We start from the raw sequence: 7,486 nt of genomic DNA, 5'->3' as shown, positions 1-7,486 counted from the left end.
AATTTGGAAAAATATGGATGGGCAAGTTTCGTGTGGATTTAATTAAAATTTGCACGGAGCCTGGGTTCTTTGGGGGGTGGGAGGGAGGGGTGAAAGTCGTTTATTTTACCTCCACACCGCCCTGAGTTAGAGTTCCCTCGACACCGCTATGTGTTAGCCTTACTGCAAACCACCGCCCAGTATTAGCGTTACCTCGACACCGTTATGTGTTAGCCTTACTGCACACCGCCCAGTATTAGCGTTACCTTGACACCGCTATGTGTTAGCCTTACTGCACACCGCCCAGTATTAGCGTTACCTTGACACCGCTATGTGTTAGCCTTACTGCAAACCACCGCCCAGTATTAGCGTTACCTTGACACCGCTATGTGTTAGCCTTACTGCAAACCACCGCCCATTATTAGCGTTACCTCGACACCACTATGTGTTAGCCTTACTGCACACCGCCCAGTATTAGCGTTACCTCGACACCGCTATGTGTTAGCCTTACTGCAAACCACCGCCCATTATTAGCGTTACCTCGACACCACTATGTGTTAGCTTTACTGCACACCGCCCATTGTTTAGCGTTACCTTGACACCGTCTAGCTTTAAAAAAAAAAAGAATCGCCTCACTCAGTAATTTTGACCTAGCCCCACACTCAACGCATAATTAAAGAACCCATGGACGGGGTTTAACAATTATTTGGTCCCATGTGTTGAGTGGCGGGGTGGGGGGCGACTCGGGCGGCAAAAAAAAAATGAAAATTAATTCATCGACTAGTCTAGTAGGTGTTACCCCTTTTGTTTTTTTTGCGTCAAATGAATTGAAAATAACTTAAACACAACCATCCCATCTAATGAAGTTTTGTCTTGCTTTTTTTTTTTTTTATTACAAAAGATGTAACAGTTATTGTGCTGGCTCCCACATTTAAAACTTTAGGTTGCCGGCTTTTATCATTCAACTTTGTAACAAAAAAAAGTTCTGTCGTTCCGTTTAAAATTTATTTTTACGCGTTTTTTTTCCAGGTAATTTTCTATCTATTTTTAGGCCACTCAATAAACTTGTGTATTTAAATATTTTTTTTGTTCAGCTTCAATCAACATTTCCTTTTCATTCTAATTTTTGTGCCCGTACAATTTGTTTATTTTTATCGAACAGTTTTTTTTATTAAACTTCTTTTTATCAAACGCTAGCGAGTTCTGGATAATGGGCAGATAATCCGACACAAAAGAACGTGTAGAAAAACAAACCAAAGCGGCTTCTAAAATAAAAAATCCAGGTAATATGTTTGACGCATAGGCGTATAGCCTACACTTTTCTTCTAAAAATGCATACACTAGTAGCGATCTTTCAGCTACAGTTGATTACATGATGTAGATTAAACTTTGTATTTGTTAGCTGGTCTAATTATCTTAGGTTAATACTTTATTATATATTTTATGTGTGATATGATAAGTTCGTGTAGGGGTCATCCATAAATGACGTCACGCTTTTTTGACGATTTTTACCTCCCCCCTCCCCTCCGTCACACGTCGTCACAGAGCCAGACCCCCCCCCCTAAAATGACGTCACACCTCAGCCTACAACCCCCCTCAAAATTGCTGTTGAATTTTTTTTAAAACATTGATATTTTTCCAAAATCGTGTCTGAACTCTGTCAACATAGAGTATTTTGATCAATTCCTGTTACAATTTATTAAAACCGTTTATTAAAACGCGAAATAACGGCTAAAACTCGTTTTCTAACATTGCTTTTTTATAATGCAAAAGTGTGACGTCACACCATCTACCCCCTCAGCCTTATCACACACCGTCACAAAATTACGGACTCCCCCGTGCGAGTGTGACGTCATTTATGGATGAGCCCCTAAACTTAAAAGTCCAACTAATTTTAGCGCCATTATTTTCAGGGTTCTTTTTAAGAACCTCCGAACAGTGGCGGAACTAGAAAAAAAGGGCTCCCCCGCAAAGAAAAGATTAGGGCCCCCTATATATATATATATATATATATATATATATATATATATATATATATATATATATATATATATATATATATATATATATATATATATATATATATTTATTTATTTATTTATTTATTTATTTATTTATTTATTTATAAATATATCCTGAGTAATTTAGTCTACTTCATTGCAATAAATAACCATTCTGAGAGAACAAACCAGAAAAAATTTAGTCCAAACTCATTTAGTTATATGGAATCTTCATTTAAATGCTGGTCAAAAATATATAAAGACGTTAGCTTGATTCGTGAATGGTTTCTCGCGTTATGTTTATTTTTTTCATTTTTGGCTTTTATAATATCAATTTTGAAAACATTGATTTTTATATCTATATTATTGTATAGTACGTCTTATTTAAGTAGCAATTCAGAGAATCAATTGCTTTTTAATATACAAAGTACAAAACTATTTAAATGAGCTTCGTGGGCATCCCTATTTTAAAGAAGGGCAGTAAGTCATGGAAGTAGTGTGAATGTTTACCTACCTTTCAAACTATAGCTCTTGTAGGTTTTAAAATATTTTTCTACGCAACAATCTCTGCTATAGTAGATCTGGTTTTTTTTTTTTTTTACAAAACCACTTTCAAGATGCATGAAAAACATAATTTTTGAAAAAAAAATTCAATGTTTTTTGGTAGGAACTGGGCCCCTAAACGTCCTGGGCCCCCCCCCCCCCCGCATTGCGGGGTCTGGCGGTATGGTAGTTCCGCCCCTGCCTCCGAACCGGAAACACGCCCATCCCTATGTCTGCTGGTTCTAATTTTGTTTAAATGATGACATTTGTCATTGCAGTCTCGGACAAAAAGTATGGCACACAGAGGACGCCAATTTCCATTAAAATAAATCTAATTACGCATTAAGGAATTTCCCATGTAAAACAAAAACGCATGACATTTAAATAATGGAATGTCTGCGTTTAAAAAAAAACAAAAAAAAAAGATTTTTAGATTCAATTATTATATTTTAATCAGAAAATTAATGCAATTTATATTAATTATAATCTAATAAAGGTGCCCATAAATCGATAAGACAGATTATTAGGCTAGGTTATAAAAATAGCCCAGGAAGCATTGTCTGTTTAAAAAAAAATTAAATATAAACTAATTACTTACTTTTACATAACTATCTTTTTAATTGTAAAAAAAAATTAAATATAATTTGCATGTAAAAAAAACAAAAAAAAAAAAAAAACCACCGGAATTTTATTTTAAATGGGACATTGTATGAATAAATGTTAGAGGGGTTAACTTTCCAATTACAACTCATCCCCTCCCACCTTACTCCCATCAACTTTGGCTTTCCTTTTGCCGTTTTTACCTCCCGTCTAAATCCGAGAAGTCACTCGTCAAGAATGGTGGTCACACTGTCGAAGACGTTCTTTAAATGCAGAAGTCATGAATAATCAGAAACTTCATTTTCCGGTGTCATCCTTGTTGTTTTTGTGCTTTTTTTTTCCATTCTCGTTCGCTTGAAGCCCCGAGGTAAAAAAATAAAAAATAATAATCAGTCGGCTCTTGAAATGACTTTCGATGGTCTTGCCTTAAATCTACCCTTGCCCAATACTCACTAGATGATAAGGTAAAAGCCGACCTCGAAATCGTGCTCCACATAGAAAACACCAGGCTTAAAGAACAATGTGATGTTTGTTTTATAAAACATTTATGCTTCTAAGAATTGCTGTATCGTTATAGTACTATTCTTGTTAGGCTTTTCACATTTCTAAAAAGTCATGAATATGCCCGCACTGTAAGTTGGAGGGAGGGGGGAGGAGAGTTTGATAACACCCCCTTCCAGTTGGACATTCCTTGCAACAACAAAAAATCACCATCATCTTTTCCCGTACGTTCAAAAGACACATGGGGCAGATGAAGTAGAGTTTATCTGTTTCAATGGCCTCGGCATACGAGGATAGTGCGCACAGCCGCATGTGCTTCACTACCATGAGTCAGTTACCCATCAGAGCTGAGTGAACTCAGAGACGTCCTTCAGCCTTCCTCTAAACCTTCGTCATAAACACTATCTTTCGGCCACGTCGCCCTACAGATCCTGTGTACACCTATGGACATAAATAATTATAATGTTTTCATTGCATTACGTGATTCTTACAAGGTGGACAGCAATTGTCCAATCGACCAAAGTTCAAACCTAGACAGGAGTTCTGGCGGGATCATCGAGTCGGTAAAGCTCATGGCTGCTAAACCAAAAAGTCTCGAGTTCAAACCCTCTGGCAGATGAGGCTAGATAGCTGGGTCCAGCAACCCAGCTAGGAGCTAAGAAGAGACAACTCCGAAATTAAACAAATGCTGTCTTGTAGTAAAAAGTTTGTTATGGTTGGACAAAGGCTATGGAAGCAAATCCAAAAAAAAAAAAAAAAAAAAGTAAGCTGAAATCGAAGTCAACAGCCTTCGCGGCGCATAACCAGTTGACACATGATACTTCATTGTGTTGGAGACAATCTCTTCCAACACTAAAGTTAAAAACGAAGAAGAAGAAGAGAACATCGCTACATCATTGTGTCCTGAATTTGTTTATGAAGCGTAGTATGTCACATTCGTCAATAAGGCTGTTTTTGCTAACTAAACTTGACATTTGTCACTATGATTTTGATTTTTTTATTAAGTGAAGCTGTTAACGTTTACAGTCAAAATAAATGAGGCTATAACTTAAAACTTTAAGGGAATGATAACGTAATTGGTTTTAGATCTTTTTTTAGCGCAATTTCCATTCTGGAGAATTGCGTTTATTAACCCGTCATTTCTGGATGTATGAATGTATGAATGAATGGATGGATGGATGTGTGTCCGCAGCTTTAAGTCGTATCTCCTCCTCAACGAAGCAATATCGAGGACTAGTTCCAAAAGCAATTATGTTAAGCAAGTTACGAGGATGAACATAGGCCAAAAAAATTCCGGGTTTCTTTCATGGATTTCCCGGAAAAGCCAAAAAACCTCGAAAAAATGCAGTTTTTTTGCTCATATCTCGGCAACCAGACCACTTAGCGACTTGAAACATGTACCAATCGATTCCTGCCATAATTTAGAACAATATTGCCGAAGAAAGTTTTCAAAAATATCCTTTCGTTCGGTCACAAAAATTTTTTTAATTAATTAAAATTTGGACCGAATTAGTAGGCATTTTTATCCAACCACACCACACGCGTCATCACGTTCAATAGCTGCGCCATCACGTTCAATGGCTGCGACATCATGTTCGGTAGCTAGGCGCGCAATGGTTTTTAGTCATGTAACTCTATTGTAAATAAAACATGTAAAATACTGAAAAAAAAATTAATAAAAAACGTTTTAATAACTAACCAATGGTTTTACTAACCCTGCTCTTGATTTACGCTACGACAGAGCTATTTTTAGATAACATAAGGAAATCGCGCTTAAATGTCACTAGACTTTTTAATTAACTTGTTTTTAAATAGGGAGGCGATAAAAAACGATTAAAAAAACAACTCATACTTGGGCTACCCGCCTTTGTTCACGCAAGTCTTTAAATTCGGTCTCAGAAGTACTTTGTCATTTCAATAATGAGACGTCACACATTGTCACGAAAGTCCAACGCCCCCCCCCCCTACTTCCCCGCTTAGATTGTGAAGTCATGGACGGCTCCTAAAACCGCTAAACTAAGAATCCTTTTGCTAAATGAAAATCTTTTTATCTCAGACAATAATTAACAAAAGCTGAATTCTTTATCAACAAATTCTAGGAAATGGTGCGAATATTATTGAGTTTTAAGAATGTTTCTGTGCCATTTTAAAAATTTAAGACGGATCCTTGATTCTAAGCAACGATTCTTCCGCACGCAAATTTTCACTTTAAACCCCGGATTCCATTCTCTGTCACATCGGTCTCTTCTTTTTTCGTTTCTTTTTTCTGTTTCGAATTTTTATCCAGTTCTCCTTCTAGAAACGTCTCTAGGGCTGGCTTTTCAAGATAATTTTTGTACAAAAAGTTTAATTATTAAATTGAGGTTACCAGGTGTAAAATTTTGAATCATCCGTTCTAGTTCTCGTCTACTCTATTTAAAACTCTACAGACTACAGTGTGAAGAAACTCAATGAGTTTTTATCTGAGTACGTGTAGTAATGTGATGGTTTCAACTGCTGACAGCGAAAGGAAATCATACTTGTCTGCTGAAGTGGTTTGCAACTGCAGTGGAGTATGTATGTGACTGGAGGTGTTGAAGTTTTAAGCAGGAGGGGGTGGCTGGTCCGTATACAGGGGGGGGGGGGGTATTGACTGGGTCGTATACAGGGGAGGGAGGGGGTGACTGGTCCGTATACAGGGGGGGGTATTGACTGGGTCGTATACAGGGGAGGGAGGGGGTGACTGGTCCGTATACAGGGGGGGGTATTGACTGGGTCGTATACAGGGGAGGGAGGGACTGACAGCGCTGTATGCAGGGGGGGGGGGAGGAATCGGCTGGGCTGTACACAGGAGGGGGGGCTGACTGGGCCGTACACAGTAGGGGTACACATGGAGGGGGGGGGGGCTTCCTGGGTTGCAGAAGGGGGCGGGGCAATATTTATCATCGTGCTGCTATCACAAATTATGAACAGTCATGGTTATAGAGTATTAATTGGCTTCGGGTGTTTTTCATGGGGGGGGGGGTATTGCAGCGTATTCCGTCCCATAGTGCTTATATCGAGGTTTGGGTTTATGTCATGGGGGTTTATGTCATGGGGGTTTATGTCATGGGGGTTTATGTCATGGGGGTTTATGTCATGGGGGTTTAGGTCAAAGTGGTTTAGTTCAAGGTGGTTTAGGTCAAGGTGGTTTAGTTCAATGGGGATGTGGTGGGCTTATGTAAAAAAAAGGGGGTTTTAATCAAGGGGCCTATGTCGAGTGGGTTTAGATCAAGGGGTTTATATCCAGGGGGGGGGGTTATGTCAAGGGGATTTAGGTCAAGGGGGCTTAAGTCAAGGGGTTTATTTCAAGAGGCTTATGTCCAAGTAGTAAAGGGGCTTAAGTTAATGGGATTTGTGCCAAGAGGGTTTACGTTAATGGGGTTTATGACCAAAGGGGCTTATGTTCGTGGGTTATTTGTCCAGGCTTTACCTGTCATGACATGAGCTGCCTGTACCCTACTGTCCATAACTCAAGGTCAGAATGCTGACACACATTGAGGTGGGTCACGGTGTCCGTACAAAATGGGCCAACCAAAAAGTTGGAGGAACTCAACAGAACAAATGTTGGAAAATCACGTGCTTCTTGACTTGCCAAATAAACATGTAAATTATGTTTTGGGGGATTTCTATCAACTTGGAATATTTAAAATTCTATTTATATTTTTGTAAAACGTTTGATTAAAATAATTAAGATTAATTGCTCAGCAAAATTGTAATTATGTAAATATAATATTTCAATTTTTAAAGTTCTTTAAGATATTAATCAATGATTTTTTTTTTATTTTTTTTTCTAATCAATGATGAATTATTTTCTGTTGTATGTACTTAAAACGCAACAATTG

The sequence above is a fragment of the Physella acuta genome, unplaced genomic scaffold, assembly GCF_028476545.2.
Source record: "Physella acuta isolate Inbredline_101_S28 unplaced genomic scaffold, ASM2847654v3 ptg001431l, whole genome shotgun sequence".
In the NCBI taxonomy this organism is placed as follows: Eukaryota; Metazoa; Mollusca; class Gastropoda; family Physidae; genus Physella; species Physella acuta.
Note: the sequence above shows the minus strand (reverse complement) of the source record.